At 38.1% G+C, this 25,362-nt stretch overlaps 1 pseudogene across 1 annotated transcript; it reads left to right on the top strand.

Moving 5' to 3' along the window:
- The first annotated feature begins 9,040 nt into the window (after positions 1-9,040).
- Positions 9,041-11,675, top strand: LOC144338846 (14-3-3 protein zeta/delta pseudogene; annotated as a pseudogene). Its single transcript, XR_013413230.1, has one exon. The product of XR_013413230.1 is annotated as a 14-3-3 protein zeta/delta pseudogene (transcript).
- Positions 11,676-25,362: the final 13,687 nt, after the last annotated feature.

Here is a 25,362-nt window from a genome sequence, read left to right on the forward strand (position 1 = left end):
AGGTTTTGGTTTTGTTGATTTTCTCTATTAATTTATTGTTTTCAATTTTATTGACTTCTACTTTAATTTTTATAGTTTCTTTTATTTTGCTTACTTGAGTTTAATTTATTCCTCTTTTTTGAGTGTCCTAGGATGAAAAGGTAGATTATTGATTTTAGATCTTGCTTTTCTAGTATATTCATCAACACTGTAAATTTTCATCTAAATACTGCCTTTACTCCATTACACACATTTTGATAAGTTGTGTTTTCATTTCTAGTTAGTTTAAAATATTTCTAAAATTTTTTTTGAGTGTTCTTTGACTCATGTACTATTTAGAAGTGTGTTGTTTAATCTCCAAATATTTTGGGATTTTCTAGCATTTTTTCTGTTATTGATTTCTGGTTAAATTCCATTGTATTGTGACATCATACTTTGTACAATTTCTATTCTTTCAAATTTGGTAAGTTATACTTTCTATCTTGGGGAATGTGCCATGTGAGCTTGAGAAGAATGTGTATTCTTCTGTTGTTGGATGAACTATTCTATAAACGTTAAAGATGTTGAGTTGATTGATCGTGTGGCTCAGTTCTGGTATATCCCTATGGATATTTTTGCCTGCTGCATCTGTCAATTACTGATGGAGGAGCATTAAAGTCTTCACTATTATAGTGAATTTGTTTATTTTTTTCTTACAGGTCTATCGGTTTTGCCACACATAATTTTCATGCTCTATTGTTAGGTGCATGCATATTCAGCAACATTATGTCTTCTTGGAAAATTGATTGCTTTATCACTAGGTAACACTCTTTTTTATTCCTGATACTTTTTCTTGTTCTGTAGTCTGCTTCAACTGAAATTAATATAGCTACTCTAGCTTTCTTTTAATTATTGTTAGCATAGTATATCTTTCTTCGTCTCATTACTTTTAATCTGTGTCTTTATATTTAAAGTGAGTTTCTTGTAGATAATATATAGTTGGGTTGCATTTTTAATCTATTCTGATAGTCTGTATCTTTTAATTGGTGAATTTAGACCATTCATATTAAAGGTGAATATTGATATTGTGGGATAAATATTTATCATTTTTGTAACTGTTTTTTATTTATTGCCCTTGTTCTTTGTTTCTTATTTTATATTCCACTCTTTCTGTTTTGTCTACTCTGTTTTTTTTCTAAATGATGTAGTTTGATTTTAATTGAGCATTTTATATGTTTTCATTTTCTCTCCTATATTAGTATTTCACTTTTATCTATTTTTAATTTTTTTAATGGATACCCTAGAACTTGAAACAAACATTTACAACTAATCTAAGTCCACTTTCAAATAACACTATACTATTCACAGATAAGGAAGGTACCTTTAACAGAGTATTTCCAGTTACTCTCTCCCACTCTTCATAACATTGCTCTCATACATTTCACATATCTATAAGCTATAATCTACCATATTGTTGTTCTTATTATTTTGAATAAGCTATTATCTGTTAGATCAGTTGAGAATGAGTAAAATAACCACACATACTCATTAAGTTTCTATTCAACAACTGTTGAATAGAATGTGAAGAAATCAAAACCCTTGTGCACTTTTGATAGGAAGGAAAAATCATGCAGCTACTATGGAAAAATGATATGGCAGTTCCTCAAAAAACTGAACATGTAATAGCCATATATATCCAGCAATTCTACCACTGGTGTTTGCCCAGAAGAATTGAAAGCAGGGTCTTGAAGAGCTATCTGTACACCAAGGTTCACAGCAGCATTATTTAAAACAGTCAAAAGGTAGAAGCAATTCAAGTCCCCATTGACAGATGAATGGATAAACAAAATGTGGTGTACACATAAAATGGAATATTATTTAGCCTTTAAAAGGAAGGAAATTCTGACACACGCTACAACATGGATAATCCTTGAGGACATTATGTTAAATGAAATAAGCTAGTCACAAAAGGACAAATACTGTATAATTCCTCTTATAGAGCTACCCCGAGTATTCAAATTCATGAAGAAAGAAAACAGAATGATGATTGGCAGGGGCTGGGGGGAGGGAGGAACAGGGAACTATTGTTTAATGGGTATAGAGTTTCAGTTTTGCAAGATGAAAAATGTTTTATAGATTGGTTTCACAACAATATGAGTGTACCTAACAGTAGTGAATTGTACACTTCAATGTAGTTAAGATCATAATTTTATGTGTGTTTTTCCATTAAAATTTTGAAAAAAATTAAAAGATTATGCTAAATAAAATATTTCATTTTCCTTCATTCACTCATTCTCAAACAATTTTTTCAAATTTGATCTAAAAATTAGATGCCACACCAAACAAAATTTCAGCAGACTTTTTGGTAAGCCATAACTGATTATAAAGTTCAATGGAAATTCAAAATACCTAGAATAGCCAAAAGAACTTTGAAAAAGAAAAATGTTTGAGACTAACACTTCTGATTTCAGTATTTATTTTAAATCTCCAGTAAACAAGATGATTGTTAATGGTATACAAAGCTAATCAATCCATGAAAGAGAAGCAAATCCAGAAATAGATTCACATACTTATATTGACAACCTATTCTGGACAAAGGCACAGATGCAATTCAATGGATTAATGATAGCCTTTTCAAGAAATAGTGACAGAACAATTAGATATTCATATGCAACAAAAGAGCATCAATCCATATCTTGCACCACATACAAATAATTAACAGAAAATATGCTTTAGACCTAAATGTATCACTTAAAACTATTAATCTTCTATATATAAATACAGGAGAAAACCTCTATGACCTTGAATTAGGGAAAACTTTCTTAGATACAACACCAAAAGCATAATCCTTATAACAAACTGATTAATTGGACTTCACCAATATTATAAATGTCTCTCTTTGAAAGACACAGTTAAGATAAAGAAAATATAAGCCACAGACAGAAAAAGAGTGTAATCTGATAAAGATTTATATCCAGATTATATAAAGGCTTATGTTCCTGATATATTTATAACCAGAATACATAAATTGGATTAAATTATCCAATTTTTAAAAGTAAGAAAATATTTGAAGAGACATTTCACCCACAAAGACAAATGAATGGCACTACGCACCTAAAAATATGTTCAACCACATTATTCATCAAGGAAATGCAAACTATAAATATAGTGTGTTCCACTACACACCTATTTGAATGGATAAAATGAAAAGATTGACCATATCAAATATTGACAAGAACTCGGTGAACTGGAAAGCTTATACACTGTTTGTGGAAATGTAAAATAGTACAACTTTGGAAAACTGACAGTCTTAAAATGTAAGCATACACCTGCTGTAAGATCTAGCCATTCCACACTTAGATATTTACCTAAGAAAAGCAAAAACACATGTCTGTACAATGACTTTACATGAATGTTTGTAGCAGCTTTATTTATAATAGCCCAAATTTGCAAACAGTTCAAATGTCTATCCACATGCACATGTACAAACTGTTATATTCATACAGTGGAATGCTATTCAGGAATGAAAAGAAGTAAACAATCAACACGTGCTACAATGTGAATAAATCTCAAGATAATTATACTGTGTGAAAGAAGCCAGGAAAAAAACATACTCACTGTCTCATTTTCTTTATGTAAAATTTTAGGAAATGCAAGCTAATGTAAATTAATGGAAAGCAGATATGTGATTTTCTGGAGTTAGGAGGGGAAGGGGAAGAATGGGAAAGAGAATATTAAGAGGCTCGTAGAAACTTCAGAGAAGTGACGAATATATTAATTGTTTGATTGTGGAGATAACTGCATGGGTCTGCATATATGCCAACTTGTCAAACTGGACACTTTTAAATATGTGCAATTACACCACAACAAAGCTATTTCTTAAAAGAAAGAAACAGGCTGGGCCCGGTGGCTCACGCTTGTAATTCCGGCACTTTGGGAGGCCTAGGCAGGTGGATAACCTGAGGTCGGGAGTTTGAGACCAGCCTGATCAACATGGAGAAACCCCGTCTCTACTACAAATACAAAATTAGCCGGGCGTGGTGGCGCATGCCTGTAATCCCAGCTACTTGGGAGGCTGAGGCAGGAGAATCACTTGAACCCTGGAGGCGGAGGTTGCAGTGAGCTGAAATCGCGCCATTGCACCCCAGCCTGGGCAACAAGAGCGAGACTCTGTGTCAAAAAAAAAAAAAAAAAAAAAAAAAAAAAAAAAAAAAAAAGTAAGAAAGAAACAATTAGCATAAAGCATAGTTGGTACAATCCCAGTTTTTGTTGCTGGTCACAAGGCCTAATTATAGCTTCCTTCCTTCACTACCTATCTGATGTTCCTCTTATACTCTGCCAAAATCTTGGCTCATTGATTTTTGCTTTTGTGTGTTGGAGTGATCCAAAATTTAGTTCTCACTCAATCTAAGAGCTCAGTGGTCCCATTTTTACGGAGTTGTCACAGTTTCTCGGCAAACATATATTTGGATATGGGAGTACTAAGAGGTATCTTATTAAATCCCTAGCGTTCCATCTTATTAAATCCCCAGGGTTCTAGACGTAGTACTCTTGACCCTAATCTGTAGTAGCAACCTAATTTCTTTGTTAGTAATTGAGACCAATCACCTTGACCAGCAGTGTAATCTCCCCTTCTTTGCCTGTTGGTTTAGCAGCATGAGGTAATAAAAATCCTCAGAGGGTAGTATCAGTTTTCAGTTGAACATAATAATGATCTTGATCTCTCATTGAAGCATAATTCCTTTAGGTACTAGGATCTCCAACCACTGAGACCAATGTTGCTGGGACAAGAAGCAAAAAATTATAAACCAATTATTAGGTGTAACAGTGAGATGGCCACTCTTACTTCCATCCTAGATGCCTGTAGTCTAAAGATGGAAGAAATGACAACATTTATTAGCCCCTGACTTAAGGCATATACTGCATCTTGTAAGACAGCACCCTAACCTTGCAGGTTATTTCACCATAAACTGCAACTACGCCTTCAAAAGGTAATTTCTCCACTCTATCATTTGGGTAAGGAGCAAATCTAAGATCAGTGAAATCTGGTGGTGTATGTCCATTGCCACACTTCTCTCATATAAAATGAGTTCTTTGATCAGAGGTAACATTGTATGAAATGCCATGGCGACAAATACGGCATTTTAAAGTTCACAACTGGTGGTGAAAGCCAAAGATTTGTGGTCAATGAAGGCAAATCTTTATCAAGAATATGCATCTATTTTGTGAGGACATATCACTCCCTCTATATGATAGAGTCAACCTTCTCCAGATGACTGGCTAGTCTCCAAAGGGAATGGTGCCAGACTAGAGATCAATATTTGTCCCTGCTCATGTAATATTAGGAGCTCAACAGTGTTCGTAGCAAGATGAGCCTTGATAAGAGGAAATCTTCTGTCTTGACCCAAAGCATGCCCTCCTTCACTACTGCCATTACTGCTTTATACAACAGGTCATTGGGCAAGCTTCAGGATGGCACAGGTAAAGAAGCTGACTGGTATTCACAGATCATGTCATCTTGTCTACCTGATTATTGATATTGCAGTGCAGGCCCTCTGGTTGGCAATTAGATGGAACACTAGGATCATCACATCCTGTCCCCGTTCAGAGAAGTTCATTCATTTACCTTTCCTAGAAACTTCCTTTTCCCAAAAATTTTAATGTTATTTTTTCCAAATCCTTTTCCAGCCATCTAATCTGTTAGCCATTTCTCATGAAGCAGTATAGATTCATATCTCTGGCCATTTGCCCTTCCAAACAATGTGGAGAAGCAAATATACTACTCACACTTCTACTCACTGGGAGGATTTCTATTTACTATTGTTTTTTATTTTTTAAAAATAATTTCAATATGTATTATAGATTAAAATGTATATGTGCAGGTTTGTTACATGGATATATTTTGTGATGCTGAGGTTTGGTGTACAAATGACCCCATCACCCAGGCAGTGAGCATAGTGCCAATAGGTGGTTTTTCAGACCATGGTTTCCTACCCCCACCCCATCTAGTAGTCCCCAGGGTGTATTGTTCTCATCTTTATGTATATGTGTACTCAATGTTTAACTTCCACTTATAAGTGAGAACATGTGGCATATGGTTTTCTGTTCTTGTGTTAATTCACTTAGGATAATGGCCTTCAGCTATATCCATGTTGCTGCAAAGGACAGGATTTTGTTCTTTTTTATGGCTATGTAGTACTTTTTTTTTTTTTTTTTTTTTTTTTTTTTTTTTGAGATGGAGTCTCACTCTGTCTCCCAGGCTGGAGTGCAGTGGCAGGATCTCGGCTCACTATAACCTTCACCTATTTCATAGTGTATATGTACCACATTTCTTTATCCAATCCATCACTGATGGGCACATAGGTTGATTCCATGTCTTTGCTATTGTGAATAACTCTTGCTTTTTAGGCCTGACACTGCACGGGGCTATAGTGCAGTGCTGGTGCCTGTATATACAAATTAATGGGCCTGGTTCAGGAGTGGCTCTGCTAAGTGCCTAATGCTTAGGCCTATGAATTTCTTGTTATTGTATCTGCTCATAGAGTACTCCTCGTGATGCTATAGGTTTTGGTAGAGGAAGAGGCAGCCAAGCAGCAGGGGTAAATACCAGAGGGGTCTGGCCACCTGCTTGTATGGTTTACTTATGCCTTCTGGAACTACTCTTACCTGTTTTATGCATTGCATTTACATTTTATAGTGAAATGGTCTGGTGTACATTCAATTTCTTGGTTCAGTGGATTCTATAATACCCAGCACCGAATGGTGAGCTGGAGTCACATAGTCATTTGCTGCCCCATAGTCAGATATTTGTTTCTACCAGGCCCAGTAACAAACCAGAAGCTGCTTTACAAATGGAGATTACTTTGTAGACAGAAGAAGGTATAGCCCAAGTCCAAACTACAGAAGCCTCTATTGTGATTCAACTACTAGGACTCCATAAACTTCTGTGTTTGCCACAGCTACCTCTAACATCATTGGTTCTGTTGAGTCATAGGCCCAAGTGGCAGGGAAGCTTGCACTGCAGCTTGGATTTGCTGCAAAGCTTTCTTCCCCCTACTCTAAATCCTACTTAAAATTGGTATCCTAGGCTGGGCACAGTGGCTCACGCCTGTAATCCCAGCACTTTGGGAGGCTGAGGCTGGCGGATCACGAGGTCAGGAGATCGAGACCATCCTGGCTAACACGGTGAAAACCTGTCTCTACTAAAAATACAAAAAATTAGCCGGGCGTGGCGGCGGACACCTGTAGTCCCAGCTACTCAGGAGGCTGAGGCAGGAGAATGGCGTGAACCCAGGAGGTGGAGCTTGCAGTGAGCAGTGAGATAGCACCACTGCACTCCAGCCTGGGTGACAGAGTGAGACTCCATTTCAAAAAAAAAAAAAAATTGGTGTCCTACTAGGTTATCTGGTAAATGGATTAGAGTATCATAATTAAGCATGATATATTTTGCCTCTTCCAAAATCCAAAGAGGACTATTATATATTGTGACTCTTTCTTTATGATGGATATATCATGAGTATATAATGTGACAGCAAATTGCTTCTCACTTTATAGGGTATAACCCTACACGCGCAGATCACTATATTCTTAAAAACATCGCCAAGTTGTTTAACAGTGTGTAGCACCTCCCCATTCTATCTCTCCCTCCTGCTCCAGTCATGTAGAATGTGCCTGCTTCCCCTTTGCCTTCCGCTGTGATTTTAAGTTTCCTGAAGCTTCCCCAGCATGCTTCCTGTAGAGCCTGCAGCACAGTGAGCCAATGAAACCTCTTTTCTTTATAAATTAAAAAAAAAGTCACCAAGGTCCCAGACAACTGAACTTTCATGGAGTATATCTCCCACATTTTGACATCTGTGCCTTACTAAGGGCATCTAAGGTACTTATTACTTCCCTATCAGTTCAAGTAGCATAATTACATCAGTGTAATACACCAGCGTAAAATTTTTTAGAATGTTGAGATAATCAAGACTTCGTTGGACTGATTGTATTATGACAGAGCAGGAAAATAGACTTTGGTCAATGTAAGACTGAGAAGGTGTGCTGTTGACATTAACAGGTAAAGATGCACTGTTTCTGATGATTTTTTTCTGATGGGAATTTAAAAGGAGGCATTTGCTTGGTCAGTGGCTGCATAACAAAGTGGCAGAGCTGTTTCAATTTTCTACAGTCTGAAGACACCATGTCTGAAACTGCAGTGGTGAATTGCATCACCACCTAATTTTGTTTATAATAATCCACAGTCATTTATAATACCCGTATGACTTTTGCACTTGACAAACAGGTAAATTAAATTAAGTTGTTATAGGAATCAACATCCGTGCATCTTTTGAGGCCTTGGTAGTGGCACTGATCTCTGTAGCTCCCCCCAAAGATAAGGTATTGATTTGGATTTATTATTTGGGTGAGGATATTGAGGGGAGAAGCAAGTTAATAGGATCTTCGCTCGGCCCTTTCTACTGCAAGAGCCCTCATTCCATGGTGATTCTGACAGTTTCTAAGTATACTTATTCCTGCTACATATCAAAGGACTGGGAAAAATATTACAGAGTGCATCTGTGGGACCAGTGGATCCAATGTTGTATAAACTTGGGCCAGTGCTCTGTCTATACCTTGAATTTCAGAAACTACCATTCTGATCAGTAGGCCATGATGGTATTTGGGATCTCCAAGTTAATAAATAGTAACTGATGATTCTTGGAAGAAATGGAAATTTCTCTTTTCATAGTACATAGTAGCCCTGGTAAAGGGTTGCATTTCTCTCCAGGTGAGGTTTGAAGGAAGATTAACTGTACAGGCATACCTTGTTTAGTGGAATTTTGCTTTACTGCACTTTGCGGATACTATGTTTGCTACAAATAGAAGATTTGTGGCAACCCTGCATTGGCGAAGTCTACTGGTGTCATTTTTCCTACAGAATGTGCTAACTTTGTGTCTCTGTGTCACATTTTGGTCATTCTCAAATTTTTCAAACTGCTTCATGATTGTTATATCTTTTATGGTAATCTGTGATCAGAGATCTTTATTGTTACTATTGTAATTGTTTTGGGGTGCCATGCATGTCCATATAAGACAGTGAAGTTAGGACAGAGTCTCAGCCTCGCCGCTGCTGCTGCCGCCGCCGCCCAGAGACTGCTGAGCCCCTGTCCGTCCGCCGCCACCACCCACTCCGGACACAGAACATCCAGTCATGGATAAAAATGAGCTGGTTCAGAAGGCCAAACTGGCCGAGCAGGCTGAGCGATATGATGACATGGCAGCCTGCATGAAGTCTGTAACTGAGCAAGGAGCTGAATTATCCAATGAGGAGAGGAATCTTCTCTCAGTTGCTTATAAAAATGTTGTAGGAGCCCGTAGGTCATCTTGGAGGGTCGTCTCAAGTATTGAACAAAAGACGGAAAGTGCTGAGAAAAAACAGCAGATGGCTCGAGAATACAGAGAGAAAATTGAGACGGAGCTAAGAGATATCTGCAATGATGTACTGTCTCTTTTGGAAAAGTTCTTGATCCCCAATGCTTCACAAGCAGAGAGCAAAGTCTTCTATTTGAAAATGAAAGGAGATTACTATCGTTACTTGGCTGAGGTTGCCGCTGGTGATGACAAGAAAGGGATTGTGGATCAGTCACAACAAGCATACCAAGAAGCTTTTGAAATCAGCAAAAAGGAAATGCAACCAACACATCCTATCAGACTGGGTCTGGCCCTTAACTTCTCTGTGTTCTATTATGAGATTCTGAACTCCCCAGAGAAAGCCTGCTCTCTTGCAAAGACAGCTTTTGATGAAGCCATTGCTGAACTTGATACATTAAGTGAAGAGTCATACAAAGACAGCACGCTAATAATGCAATTACTGAGAGACAACTTGACATTGTGGACATCGGATACCCAAGGAGACGAAGCTGAAGCAGGAGAAGGAGGGGAAAATTAACCGGCCTTCCAACTTTTGTCTGCCTCATTCTAAAATTTACACAGTAGACCATTTGTCATCCATGCTGTCCCACAAATAGTTTTTTGTTTACGATTTATGACAGGTTTATGTTACTTCTATTTGAATTTCTATATTTCCCATGTGGTTTTTATGTTTAATATTAGGGGAGTAGAGCCAGTTAACATTTAGGGAGTTATCTGTTTTCATCTTGAGGTGGCCAATATGGGGATGTGGAATTTTTATACAAGTTATAAATGTTTGGCATAGTACTTTTGGTACATTGTGGCTTCACAAGGGCCAGTGTAAAACCGCTTCCATGTCTAAGTGAAGAAAACTGCCTACATATTGGTTTGTCCTGGTGGGGAATAAAAGGGATCATTGGTTCCAGTCACAGGTGTAGTAATTGTGGGTACTTTAAGGTCTGGAGCACTTAGAAGGCTGTAGTAGAAACATACCCCATGGACACCACAGGTTAAACCATGTGTATCTGTGGAACACTCAATCTTAATGTGCACACCTTTGACTACAGCTGCAGAAGTGTTCCTTTAGACAAAGTTGTGACCCATTTTACTCTGGATAAGGGCAGAAACGGTTCACATTCCATTATTTGTAAAGTTACCTGCTGTTAGCTTTCATTATTTTTGCTACACTCATTTTATTTGTATTTAAATGTTTTAGGCAACCTAAGAACAAATGTAAAAGTAAAGATGCAGTAAAAATGAATTGCTTGGTATTCATTACTTCATGTGTATCAAGCACAGCAGTAAAACAAAAACCCATGTATTTAACTTTTTTTTAGGTTTTTTGCTTTCGTGATTTTTTTTTTTTTTTTTGATACTTGCCTAACATGCATGTGCTGTAAAAATAGTTAACAGGGAAATAACTTGAGATGATGGCTAGCTTTGTTTAATGTCTTATGAAATTTTCATGAACAATCCAAGCATAATTGTTAAGAACACGTGTATTAAATTCATGTAAGTGGAATAAAAGTTTTATGAATGGACTTTTCAACTACTTTCTCTACAGCTTTTCATGTAAATTAGTCTTTTGGTTCTGAAACTTCTCTAAAGGAAATTGTACATTTTTTGAAATTTATTCCTTATTCCCTCTTGGCAGCTAATGGGCTTTTACCAAGTTTAAACACGAAATTTATCATAACAAAAATACTAATATAACTGCTGTTTCCATGTCCCATGATCCCCTCTCTTCCTCTCCACCCTGAAAAAAATGAGTTCCTATTTTTTCTGAGAGAAGGGGAGATTGATTGGAATTCCATTTAAAATTTTGGTATATGGCATTTTCTAACTTAGGAAGCCACAATGTTCTTGGCCCATCATGACACTGGGTAGCATTAACTATAAGTTTTGTGCTTCCAAATCACTTTTTGGTTTTTAAGAATTTCTTGATACTCTTACAGCCTGCCTTCGATTTTGATCCTTTATTCTATTTGTCAGGTGCACAAGATTACCTTCCTTTTTTAGCCTTCTGTCTTGTCACCAACCATTCCTACTTGGTGGCCATGTACTTGGGAAAAGGCCGCATGATCTTTCTGGCTCCACTCAGTGTCTAAGGCACCCTGCTTCCTTTGCTTGCACCCCACAGACTATTTCCCTCATCCTATTTACTGCAGCAAATCTCTCCTTAGTTGATGAGATTGTGTTTATCTCCCTTTAAAACCCTACCTATCCTGAATGGTCTGTCATTGTCTGCCTTTAAAATCCTTCCTCTTTTCTTCCTCTCTTCTCTAAATAATGATGGGGCTAAGTTATACCCAAAGCTCACTTTAACAAAATATTTCCTCAGTACTTTGCAGAAAACACCAAACAAAAATGCCATTTTAAAAGAGGTGTATTTTTTCTTTTAGAATGTAAGCTCCTCAAGAGCAGGGACAATGTTTTCTGTATGTTCTATTGTGCCTAGTACACTGTAAATGCTCAATAAATATTGATGATGGGAAGAAAAAAAAAAAAAAAAAAAAAAAAAAAGACAGTGAAGTTAATCAATAAATATTGTGCTTGCTCTGACGGCTCCACCAACGGGCCATTCCCCCATCTCTCTTTCTCTCCTCTGGTCTCCTTATTCCCTGAGATAAAACAATATTGGAATTAGTCCAATTAATAACCCTGCAATGGCTTCTAATGTTCAAGTGAAAGGAAGAGTTGCACATCTTTCACTTTTTAAAATTCTTTTTTAATTATACTTTAAGTTCTAGGGTACATGTGCACAACGTGCAGGTTTGTTACATATGTATACATGTGCCATGTTGGTGTGCTGTACCCATTAACTCGTCATTTACATTAGGTATACCTCCTAATGCTATCCCTCCCACCTCCCCCAACCCCACGACAGGCCCTGGTGTGTGATGTTCCCCTTCCTGTGTCCAAGCGTTCTCATTGTTCAGTTCCCACCTATGAGTGAGAACATGCGGCATTTGGTTTTCTGTTATTGTGATAGTTTGCTGAGAATGATGGTTTCCAGCTGCATCCATGTCCCTACAAAGGACATGAACTCATCCTTTTTTATGGCTGCATAGTATTCCATGGTGTATATGTGCCACATTTTCTTAATGCAGTCTGTCACTGATGGACATTTGGGTTGGTTCCAAGTCTTTGCTATTGTGAATAGTGCCACCATAAACATACATGTGCATGTGTCTTTATAGCAGCATGATTTATAAAACTTTTGGTATACACCCAGTAATGGGATGGCTGGGTCAAATGGTATTTCTAGCTCTAGATCCTTGAGGAATCACCACACTGTCTTCCACAATGGTTGAACTAGTTTGCAGTCCCACCAACAGTGTAAAAGTGTTCCTATTTCTCCACATCCTCTCCAGCACCTCTTGTTTCCTAACTTTTTAATGATTGCCATTCTAAATGGTGTGAGATGGTATCTCATTGTGGTTTTGATTTGCATTTCTCTGATGGCTAGTGATGATGAGCATTTTTTCATGTGTCTGTTGGCTGCATAAATGTCTTCATTTGAGAAGTGTCTGCTCATATCGTTCACCCACTTTTTGATGGGGTTGTTTGTTCTTTTTTCTTGTAAATTTGTTTGAGTTCTTTGTAGGTTCTGGATATTAGCCCTTTGTCAGATGAGTAGATTGCAAAAATTTTCTCCCATTCTGTAGGTTTCCTGTTCACTCTGATGGTAGTTTCTTTTGCTGTGCAGAAGCTCTTTAGTTTAATTAGATCCCATTTGTCAATTTTGGCTTTTGTTGCCATTGCTTTTGGTGTTTTAGACATGAAGTTCTTGCCCATGCCTATGTCCTGAATGGTATTGCCTAGGTTTTCTTCTAGGGTTTTGATGGTATTAGGTCTAACATTTAAGTCTCTAACCCATCTTGAGTTAATTTTTGTATAAGTTGTAAGGAAGGGATCCAGTTTCAGCTTTCTACATACGGCTAGCCAGTTTCCCAGCACCATTTATGAAATAGGGAATCCTTTCCCCATTTCTTGTTTTCTGTCAGGTTTATCAAAGATCAGATGGTTGTAGATGTGTGGTATTATTTCTGAGGGCTCTGTTCTGTTCCATTGGTCTATATCTCTTTTTTTGGTACCAGTACCATGCTGGTTACTGTAGCTTTGTAGTACAGTTTGAAGTCAGGTAGCATGATGCCTCCAGCTTTGTTCTTTTGACTTAGGATTGCCTGGCAATGTGGGCTCTTTTTAGGTTCCATATGAACTTTAAAGTAGTTTTTTCCAGTTCTGTGAAGAAAGTCATTGGTAGCTTAATGGGGATGGCATTGAATCTATAAATTACCTTGGGCAGTATGGCCATTTTCACGAGATTGATTCTTCCTATCCACGAGCATGGAATGTTCTTCCATTTGTTTGTGTCCTCTTTTATTTCGTTGAGCAGTGGCTTGTAGTTCTCCTGGAAGAGGTCCTTCACATTCCTCGTAAGTTGGATTCCTAGGTATTTTATTTTATTTGATGCAATTGTGAATGGCAGTTCACTCGTGATTTGGCTGTCTGCTTGTCTGTTACTGGTGTATAAGAATGCTTGTGATTTTTGCACATTGATTTTGTATCCTGAGACTTTGCTGAAGTTGCTTATCAGCTTAAGGAGATTTTGGGCTGAGACGATGGGGTTTTCTAAACATAGAATCATGTCATCTGCAAAGAGGGACAATTTGACTTCCTCTTTTCCTAATTGAATACCCTTTATTTCTTTCTCCTGCCTGATTGCCCTGGCCAGAACTTCCAACACTATGTTGAATAGGAATGGTGAGAGAGGGCATCCCTGTCTTGTGCCAGTTTTCAAGGGGAATGCTTCCAGTGTTTGCCCATTCAGTATAATATTGGCTGTGGGTTTGTCATAAATAGCTCTTATTATTTTGAGATACGTTCCATCAATACTGAATTTATTGAGCGTTTTTAGCATGAAGGGCTGTTGAATTTTGTCAAAAGCCTTTTCTGCATCTATTGAGATAATCATGTGGTTTTTGTCTTTGGTTCTGTTTATATGCTGGATTACATTTATTGATTTGCATATGTTGAACCAGCCTTGCATCCCAGGGATGAAGCCCACTTGATCATGGTGGATAAGCTTTTTGATGTGCTGCTGGATTCGTTTGCCAGTATTTTATTGAGGATTTTTGCATCGGTATTCATCAGGGATATTGGTCTAAAATTCTTTTTTGTTGTGTCTCTGGCAGGCTTTGGTATCAGGATGATATTGGCCTCATAAAATGAGTTAGGGAGGATTTCCTCTTTTTCTATTCCAATCAATAGAAAAAGAGGAAATCCTCCCTAACTAATTCAGAAGGAATGGTACCAGCTCCTCCTTGTACCTCTGGTAGAATTTGGCTGTGAATCCTTCTGGTCCTGGAGTTTTTTTGGTTGGTAGGCTATTAATTATTGCCTCAATTTCAGAGCCTGCTATTGGTCTATTCAGGGATTCAACTTCTTCCTGGTTTAGCCTTGGGAGAGTGTATGTGTCTGGGAATTTATCCATTTCTTCTAGGTTTTCTAGTTTATTTGCATAGAGGTGTTTATAGTATTTTCTGATGGTAGTTTGTATTTCTGTGGGGTTGGTGGTGATATCCCCTTTATCACTTTTTATTGCGTCTATTTGATTCTTCTCTCCTTTCTTCTTTATTAGTCTTGCTAGCAGTCTATCAATTTTGTTGATCTTTTCAAAAAACCAGCTCTTGGATTCATTGATTTTTTTGAAGGGTTTTTTGTGTCTCTATCTCCTTCAGTTCTGCTCTGATTTTAGTTATTTCTTGCCTTCTGCTAGCTTTTGAATGTGTTTGCTCTTGCTTCTCTAGTTTTTTAAATTGTGATGTTAGGGTGTCAATTATAGATCTTTCCTGCTTTCTCTTGTGGGTGTTTAGTGCTAAAAATTGCCCTCTACACACTGCTTTAAATGTGTCCCAGAGATTCTGGTATACTGTATCTTTGTTCTCATTGGTTTCAAAGAACATCTTTATTTCTGCCTTCATTTCATTATGTACCCAGTAGTCATTCAGGAGCAGGTTGTTCAGTTTCCATGTAGTTGAGTGGTTTTGATTGAGTTTCTTAATTCTGAGTCCTAGTTTGATTGCACTTTGGTCTAGGAGACAGTTTGTTATAATTTCTGTTCTTTTACATTTGCTGAGGAGTGCTTTACTTCCAACTATGTGGTCAATTTTGGAATAAGTGCGATGCGGTGCTGAGAAGAATGTATATTCTGTTGATTTGGGGTGGAGAGTTCTGTAGATGTCTATTAGGTCCGCTTGGTGCAGAGCTGAGTTCAATTCCTGGATATCCTTGTTGACTTTCTGTCTCATTGATCTGTCTAATGTTGACAGTGGGGTGTTGAATTCTCCCATTATTATTGTATGGGAGTCTAAGTCTTTTTGTAAGTCTGTAAAGACTTGCTTTATGAATCTGGGTGCTCCTGTATTGGGTGCATATATGTTTAGGATAGTTAGCTCTTCTTGTTGAATTGATCCCTTTACCATTATGTAATGGCCTTCTTTGTCTCTTTTGGTCTTTGTTGGTTTAAAGTCTGTTTTATCAGAGACTGGATTGCAACCCCTGCTTTTTTTTTGTTTTCCATTTGCTTGGTAGATCTTCCTTGCCCCTTTATTTTGAGCCTATGTATGTCTCTGCATGTGAGATGGGTCTCCTGAATACAGCACACTGATGGATCTTGACTCTTTATCCAATTTGCCAGTCTGTGTCTTTTAATCAGAGCTTTTAGCCCATTTACATTTAAGGTTAATATTGTTATGTGAGAATTTGTTCCTGTCATTATGATGTTAGCTGGTTATTTTGCTCGTTAGTTGATGCAGTTTCTTCCTAGCATCAATGGTCTTTACATTTTGGCATGTTTTTGTAGTGGCTGGTACCGGTTGTTCCTTTCTGTGTTTAGTGTTTCCTTCAGGAAGGCCTGGTAGGTGACAAAATCTTGTAGGGCAGGCTTGGTGGTGACAAAATCTCTCAGCATTTGCTTGTCTGTGAAGGATTTTATTTCTCCTTCACTTATGAAACTTAGTTTGGCTGGATATGAAATTCTGGGTTGAAAATTCTTTTCTTTAAGAATGTTGAATATTGGCCCTCTCTTCTGGCTTGTAGAGTTTCTGCTGAAAGATCCACTGTTAGTCTGATGGGCTTCCCTTTGTGGGCAACCCTTCCTTTCCCTCTGGCTGCCCTTAACATTTTTTCCTTCATTTCAACTTTGTTGAATCTAACAATGATGTGTCTTGGAGTTGCTCTTCTCAAGGAGTATCATTGTGGCATTCTCTGTATTTCCTGAATTTGAATGTTGGCCTGCCTTCCTAGGTTGGGGAAATTCTCCTGGATAATATCCTGCAGAGTGTTTTCCCACTTGGTTCCATTCTCCCCGTCACTTTCCAGCACACCAATCAGATGTAGATTTGATCTTTTCACAGTGTCCCATATTTTGGGGGGGCTTTGTTCGTTTCTTTTTATTCTTTTTCTCTAAAGTTCTGTTCTCGCTTCATTTCATTCATTTGATCTTCAATCACTGACACCCTTTCTTCCACTTGATTGAATTGATTACTGAAGCGTGTACATTTGTCACATAATTCTCTTGCCATGGTTTTCAGCTGTATCAGGTCATTTAAGTACTTCTCTACACTGTTTATTCTACTTAGCCATTCGTCTAATACTTTTTCAAGGTTTTTAGCTTCTTTGTGATGGGTTCAAACTTCCTTCTTTAGCTTGGAGAAGTTTGATCATCTGAAGGCTTCTTCTCTCAACTCGTCAAAGTCATTCTCTGTCCAGCTTTGTTCCATTGCTGGTAAGGAGCTGTGTTCCTTTGGAGGGGGAGAGGTGCTCTGATTTTTAGAATTTTCAGCTTTTTTGCTCTGTTTTTTTCCCCATCTTTGTGGTTTTATCCACCTTTGTTCTTTGACGATGTTGACATACAGATGGGCTCTTGGTGTGGATTTCCTTTCTGTTTGTTAGTTTTCCTCCTAACAATCAGGATCCTCAGCTGCAGGTCTGTTGGGGTTTGCTGGAGGTCTACTCCAGACTCTGTTTGCCTGGGTATTGGCAGGGGAGGCTGCAGAAGAGTGAATACTGCTGAACAGCAAATGTTGCTGCCTCATTGTTCCTCTGGAAGCTTTGTCTCAGATGGGTACCTGGCCGTGTGAGGTGTGAGGTGTCAGTCTGCCCCTACTGGAGTGTGCCTCCCAGTTAGGCTACTTGGGTTGAGGGACCCTCTTGAGGAGGCAGTCTGTTCGTTCTCAGATCTCAAACTCCATGCTGGGAGAACCACTACTCTCTTCAAAGCTGTCGGACGGGGACATTTAAATCTGCAGAGGTTTCTGCTGCCTTTTGTTCATCTATGCCCTGTCCTCAGAGGTGGAGTCTACAGAGGCAGGCAGGCCTCCTTGAGCTGCAGTGGGTTCCACCCAGTTCAAGCTTCTTGGCCGCTTTGTTTACCTACTCAAGCCTCAGTAATGGTGGGCGCCCCTCCCCCAACCTTGCTGACCCCTTGCAGTTAGATCTCAGAATGCTGTGGTAGCAATGAGGGAGGCCCCCTGGGCATGGGACCCTCCGAGCCAGGCGTGGGATATAATCTCCTGGTGTGCCATTTGCTAAGACCCTTGGAAAAGCACAGTATTAGGGTGGGAGTGACCCGATTTTCCAGGTGCTGTGTGTCACAATTTCCCTTAGCTAGGAAAGGGAATTCCCTTACCCCTTGTACTTCCCCGGTGAGGCATGCCTCGCCCTGCTTCAGCTGTCGCTCAGTGGGCTGCACCCACTCTCCTGCACCCACTGTCTGACATGCCCCAGTGAGATGAACCTGATACCTCAGTTGGAAATGCAGAAATCACCCATCTTCTGTGTCGCTCACACTGGGAGCTGTAGCCTGGAGCTGTTCCTATTCGGCCATCTTGGAACTGCCCTCCTCTTTCACTTTAAATCAAAAGCTAGAAATGATTAAGCTTAGTGAGGAAAGCAGGTCAAAAGCTGAGATAGGCTGGAAGCTAGGCCTCTTGTGCCAAAACAGCGGCAGGGTTTGAGAGACTGACTCCAGTCTTGAAAGAAGTTCTGCTGTGTGTAACACACTATTAAGCAGCATCACATGCTATAGAGAAATCTTTCATGAAAGGAAGAGTCAATCGATATGGCAAACTTCATTGTTGTCTTATTTTAAGAAATTGCCATAGCCACCCTACCCTAATCACTTAGCAGCCATCCACATTGAGGCAAGACCTTCTGCCAGCATGAAGATGACCACTTGCTGAAGGCTCAGATATCGTTAGCAATTTTTAGCAATACTGTATTTTTAAATTAAGGTATGTACATTGATTGTTAAAGACATAATGTTATTACACACTTAATAGACTAAAGCATAGTTTAAACATAACTTCTATATGCACTGGGAAACCAAAAAATATGTGTGATTTTGCCACATTGACATATTAACTGTATTATAGTGTTCTGGAACTGTACACGCCCTGTCTCCGACATACACCTGCATAGACCTGTGGTTGCATTGTAAGTTTCTTCCATAAAGAGACATCGCCTTCCCCATAATCAAGGATCTGTAGGTCTGTAAAAAGGAATAGGCTGGGAACCAAATAAGAGACTATTATGATTTCTTACTATGGCAACTTGAGTAAGGTTTCTGTTAAAATATTTCCTCTTGCACAGATTAATTGCACCTTAGTAGGCTACCTATCTCATTCATTTCTATGAACCTTGTGATTAATTAGCTACCACACCAATAACTGCAGGTCAGAAAACATTCTATATCTGCCTTATTGTGGTAATTTGGCCATCCTGTCAATGATGGTTAAGCACACCACCTGGCCACACTTCTCTGTGATACAATTATTATTGTTGAAAGCAGGGCTCCCAATTCCATGTTGATAACTACCACAATAACCTCGGGATATGGAGGAAAACCACCGTAGATCTTTCTTAGCATGGATTTTGTAATGCCTTGGTGAAGAGACTGTCTTCTGGTCTCTCCCAAATGCTGTAGTTAAGGCGTGACTGAGCAAGTTGCATGAAACAGATCTGCGACTTTCCCATCTTTCTTCTTAAGTCTTTGTGTTCCTTTCTTAAAAGTATACTAAGAAAGTCTGGTACCTTAACGCATTTGACTGTATGCTACAATTGATTTTAAATAACCAAGTCGAAAGACAGTTAACAATACTCCCAAGTGCTCAAGTTAACAAATTAAATCCAGAATTTCAGATAAATATACCCATATCAATAAATTCAACCAAATACAATTTCACTTTTTTTCCTTGTTGGTCTAATACTCTTTGAATACATTTCCATATCCGCCCTTCAAATTCCTGCTGACATAAATTAGCAAATTTTGCAACTCTTTTAACACATACATTATCTCCTCCCTGATCACATCTTGCATTTCTTCTGTGGTATACTGGGACCTAATTTTAAATCCTACATTCAATAAAGGATACTGACAATAGATTTTGAGAGGAATAGATATTTTGTGAGGCAACTTCCTCAGGTGAAGTCATTGAAAATATTTCATGCAAAGGAAGAATGGTACCCTCACATTAATGGGTTGGGGTGGATTGCTACTACTTCTGGATCTGCCCAAATGTACCCATCCTACAGCTTATGGTCCCACACTTTTCCTACTATTGCCCTTAACCTAGCATAACTTGGTGCGGTTGAGACAGTGCTACAACTTTTGAATTCTTACAATCAGGCCTTTGTCCTGCTTCCCAGCCATGTCTGCACTTAATATAGGTAGGCTAATGAGGGATTCTAATTACGACTGCCAAAGAGACTCTGATTCTCCATTCTCTGCTTTGATTTGAGAATTTAAGGTATTAGGTTTATCTTTTCATCCTACTTCTCTGAACACTCGTTCATGTTCTCCTTCAGAGGCTTACCCTCCTCAATATAGTCATTAAACATTGGAGTTACTCAAGACTTGCTGTTAGCATTCTCCTCTTCACATTGTATTCTCTCTGTTTGAGAAATTATCCATTCCCAGTAGTTTCAATGATCATTTGATGTCTGCAGGCACCTCAAAATCTACATATACAAAATGTAACCATTACTCCTTTAATATTTGCTCTTCCCCTTATGTCTCTTATTTCAGCGAATGGCACTACAACCCACACAGTTGACAATGGCAAAATCTTTGATATCACTTCCAATTTCTCACTCTCAATCATGACTACCCACATCTAACCTATCAATGATCATTGTTAACTGTATATCTTAAAATTTTACAAAAAACTACATTCTAGACAAAAAATCCTCCAGGAAGATAGGAAGAGAGTTTTTTCTCTACTGTTTCATCACCATGTGGCATGTAGTAGGTTGCTGGTAAATATTGCTGTATTAATGAATCAATCCGTAATTTGACAAATGAGTGAGTATGCACTTTTCTCCTTATTTTCTTTGCTACTATTCTACTTCAGGTTACCATTACTTCTCACCTGACTTACCACAATGCCTTCTTAACCGGTCTCTCTAGCTTTAGTCATCTGTGCTTTCATCCGTCCATCATGCTGTAGTCAGATTTACCTCTCCATTCAGGACATCTCTTTGTGTAAAACCTTTCAGTATCTTAAATATGTAATAGTTGCATTATCCTCTATTCCCCCTACTAAATACAATGAAAAGCCCTGGGCAATATGTATAAAATAAATGTACAAAGACGCTCAAAGGTGAAGAGAAGAAGGCAGATCAACTAGGGACCTTGACATGCAAAGAATGACAAGGTGGTGACTTCTCTGAGTTTTCTTTTTGCTTCATATATACAAGTCTGATTATGGAGAAGCCGGTAACTAGGAAACACTAATGGAATGCATACAAGAAATAAAGCCCTAACAAAAGCCTGTTCTCTCTAATCAAAAACCCAGGAAAGGGACGGGTTAGCAAGAGAGAAAGCTTTTAGAAAATAACTGCTTTACTGCAGCCAAACACCACATTTAAAACCATGGCTCAATCCCAGATCGTGCCAGCAGAAGCCACATGGGGATGTAAGACTTCCACCCACACCATGCTGTCATGAGGTGCCCCAAATTCCTACCACCACTGGAACGGTGTCAGAGGAGGCTTAGTGGAAAGAAGGAGAGACAGTTCTTTTTTTTTTTTTTTTTTTTTTTTTCAATTGAGACTGGGTCTCTCTCTGTTACCCAGGCTGCTGGAGTGCAGTGGTGGAATCACGGCTCACTGCAACCTCCACCTCCAGGGCTCAAGTCATCCTTCTACCTCAGCCTCCCGAGTAGCTGGGACTACAGATGCACACCACCACACCAGGTTAATTTTTGTATTTTTTGTAGAGATGGGGTTTTTCCATGTTGCCCAGGCTGGTCTCTCAAACTCCTGGGCTCAAGCAATCTTGAGCCTCGGCCTCCCAAAGTGTTGGGATTACAGGCATGAGCCACTTCGTCCAGCCAAGAGTAAGGTCTTTCCCCATCACTCAGTGATAACAATGTGAGTTTCCTTTCCTTTCCACAAAGTGTCAGTGGAGGTCATGCGAGGAGCAGTCATGAAACATCCTACTCCTCCTACTCAGGGACTTTTCAGTGGAAGCCTAGAGGACAGCTAGAAATTCCACCTCTGCCCAGCAGTAATGAAAAGATCCCCCTTGGGTATTGTAGAAGGTTAAATGGGGGAAACTAGACTTCTACCTCCATCTGTCAGTAAAGATGATGTACTCCCTCCCTCCTCCCTTCTGCCTCCAGAGCAGTGTAAAAAAATAAAAAACCAGTTAAACACAAGATTTAGAAAAGATCCACAATCTCATCATAATAGTCAAACTGCATAAGTTTAAATAAAAAAGTTACTCTGCATACCAGGAACCAGAAAGGTCTCAGACAGAATGAAAAGAGATAATAAATCGCTGCCAACACAGAGATAACAAAGATGTTAGATATATCTGACAATGATTTTAAAGCAACTATCACAAGATGCTTCAATGAGCAATCACAAATATGCTCAAAACCAGTGAAAAAATAGAATTTCAGCAAAGAAACATAAGACGTAGAGAAGAACCAAATCGAAATTGTAGAACTGGAAACTATAACAACAACAACAGCAACAACCACAACAAAAACACTGAAAGGGTGAGCTCAACAGAAGAATGGAGAGGGCAAAAGGATCAGTGAGTTTGAAGATAGGACAATAGAAATTATCTAATCTGCACAGCAATAAAAAATACGAAATAAATCAGGCACAGAAAGATGAATACCACACGTTCACACATATGTGGAGGCTTAAAAATTGGTCTCATAGACGTAGAGAGTAGAATAGTGGTTACTAGAGACTGGGAAGATGTGGGGAGGCTAACCAGAGGTGAGGTGGGTTAATGGATACAAAATTACAGTTAGATGGGAGGAATAAGTTCTAGCATTCTATAACACTGCGGGGTGATTATAATTAACAATTTATTGGATATTTTCAAATAGCTAGAAGAGCAAATTTTGAATGTTCCTGACACCAGTTACCCTGATTTTTATCATTGTACATTGTATACGTGTATGAAAATATAATGCTGTACCCCATAAATATGTACAATTATTATGTGTCAATTAAAAATAGTAATATAAGAAAAAATAGACTAAAGAAAAATGAATAGACTGAGGGATCTGTGGAATTATAACAAAAGATCTAATATTCTTCTCCTTCTTTTCTCCTTCTTCTCCTTACACTTCTTCTTTTGAGATAGGGTATCACTCTGTCGTCCAGGCCGGAGTGCAGTGGAGCAATCTTGGCTCACTGCAACCTATTCCTCTTGGGCTCAAGATATCCTCCATTCTCAGCCTCCTAAGTGGCTGGAACTACAGGCGTATGCCACCACGCCAGGATAATTTTTGTATTTTTTGTAGAGACGGATTCACTATGTTGCCCAGGCTGGCCTTGACCTCCAGGGCTCAAGTAGGCCACCTGCCTTGGTTTCCCAAAGTGCTGAGATTACAGGTGTGAGCCACTGCACCTGGCCAATCTAACATTCTTATAATCAGAGTTCTGGAAGTAGAAGAGAAGCAGGGTGTTGTTAAAAAAGTATTCAAAACAATATAGTTGAAAATTTCCTAAATTTGGCAGCCATGAATCTACAGATTTAAGAAGCTGGGCAAACCTCAAACAGGATAAACACAAAGAAAGCCATACAAAGACACATATATTCAAACTTCTGAAAACTAAAGGCAAAACAATTTTGAAAGGAGCTAAAGAAAAACAACATATTACAGGGTAACAATAATTTCAATAGCAGCAGTTTCTCATCAGAAACCATAAAGGCCAAAAGGAAGTAATATTTTTTTGACTGCTGAAAGATAATAATGCCAAATGAGAATCCTATATCCAGTGAAAATATCCTTAATGAATTAAGAGAAAATCAACATATTCTTGGGTGAAGGAACTCTAAGAAAATTTGTCACCAGGAGAGTTATCCTAAAACAATGGCTAAAGGAAGTTCTCTAAACTAAAAGGAAACAATGAAAAACAAAAGGAATCTGGGAACACTAGAAAGAAAAAGAACATGGTAAGCAAAATATATGGATAAACACAATAGACTTTTCTCCTCTTGAGTCCTCTAAGTTAAGTCTGATGGTTGAAGCAGAAATTATGACATTGATTGGTTACAAATGTATGTTGGGAAACTATTTAAGACAATTATATTATAAATGCAAAAGGGTAAACAAATGTAAAGAGAGATAAGGTTTCTACACTTCACTCAAATTCTTAAATAATAGCAATAGACTGTGATAAGTTATGTATATGTAATGTAATGCCTAGAACCTCTTAAAAAGCTATAGAAAGAGATAATACTCAAAATTGCTAGAGGTAAATCAAAATGATATTCAAAAAAACTAAGTACCCTCAAGAAAGCAGAAAAAAAAAACCAGAAACACAAAAAAGAGAGTACAAAGATAATGACAATAATACTTTTTAAAATACCAAACTTAATTTCCAATATATCAATATTTGTGATCAATATAAGTGATCTAAACACACCAATTAAAGATAGAGATTGGTGAAGTGGATACAAAAATATGACCCAAACTATACACTGTCTATAAGACACTTACTTTAAACAAAGACATAAGCAAATTGAAGGTAAAAGGATGGAAAATACATATCAAGAAAATATTAAACAAAATATGGTAGAGTGGGTATATTAATATTGGATATTAGAGCAAAGAAAATTACCAGAGATAGAGAAGAATCTTATAAAAAAGGCAAGTTCACCAAGAAGATATAGGAATTCTAAATGCGCCAAACAAGAGAATTGTAAAGTATTTTTCAGTGAAACAAAAACTGATATACTTGAGAAACAGAGAATTCCACAATTATTGTTGGAGACTTCAATATCCTTCTCTCAGCAATTGATAGAACAACTAGGCACACACACAAAAAATCACCAAGAATATAAAAGAACTCAACAACACTATCAACCAAGAGGATCTAATCAAAATTTATAAAACCACTTCGCAAACAAAAACAGAATACACATTTCTTACAGGTGCCCACTGAACATATACCAAGATACACCACACCCAAAGCCATAAAATGAGTTTCAACAAATTCTTAAAAAATTGAAATCATACAAGTGGTTCTCCAACCAAAATAAAATCAAAATATAAATCAACAACAGAAAAACAATAGGAAAATCACCAAACACTTGAAAATTAAACAACACACTTTATTTTTTCTTTTTATTATTTTTTAATCTTTTACTTTAATTTTAGGGGTACATGTGCAGGTTTGTTATATAGGTAAATTGAGTCTTTCAGGGGTTTAGTGTACACATTATTTCATCGCCCAGGTAATAAGCATTGTATCTGATAGGTAGTTTTTTGATCCTCACCCTCCTCCCATGCTCCACCCTCAAGTAGGCCCTGGTGTCTATCGTTCTCTTCTTTGTGTCCATGTATGCTCAATGTTTAGCTCTCACTTATAATTGAGAACGTGCAGTATTTGGTTTTCTGTTCTGCATTAGTTTGCTTAGCATAACGGCCTCCAGCTCTATCCATGTTGCTGCAAAAGACATGATCTCATTCTTTTTTATGG

The sequence above is a fragment of the Macaca mulatta genome, chromosome X, assembly GCF_049350105.2.
Source record: "Macaca mulatta isolate MMU2019108-1 chromosome X, T2T-MMU8v2.0, whole genome shotgun sequence".
Classification (NCBI taxonomy): Eukaryota; Metazoa; Chordata; class Mammalia; order Primates; family Cercopithecidae; genus Macaca; species Macaca mulatta.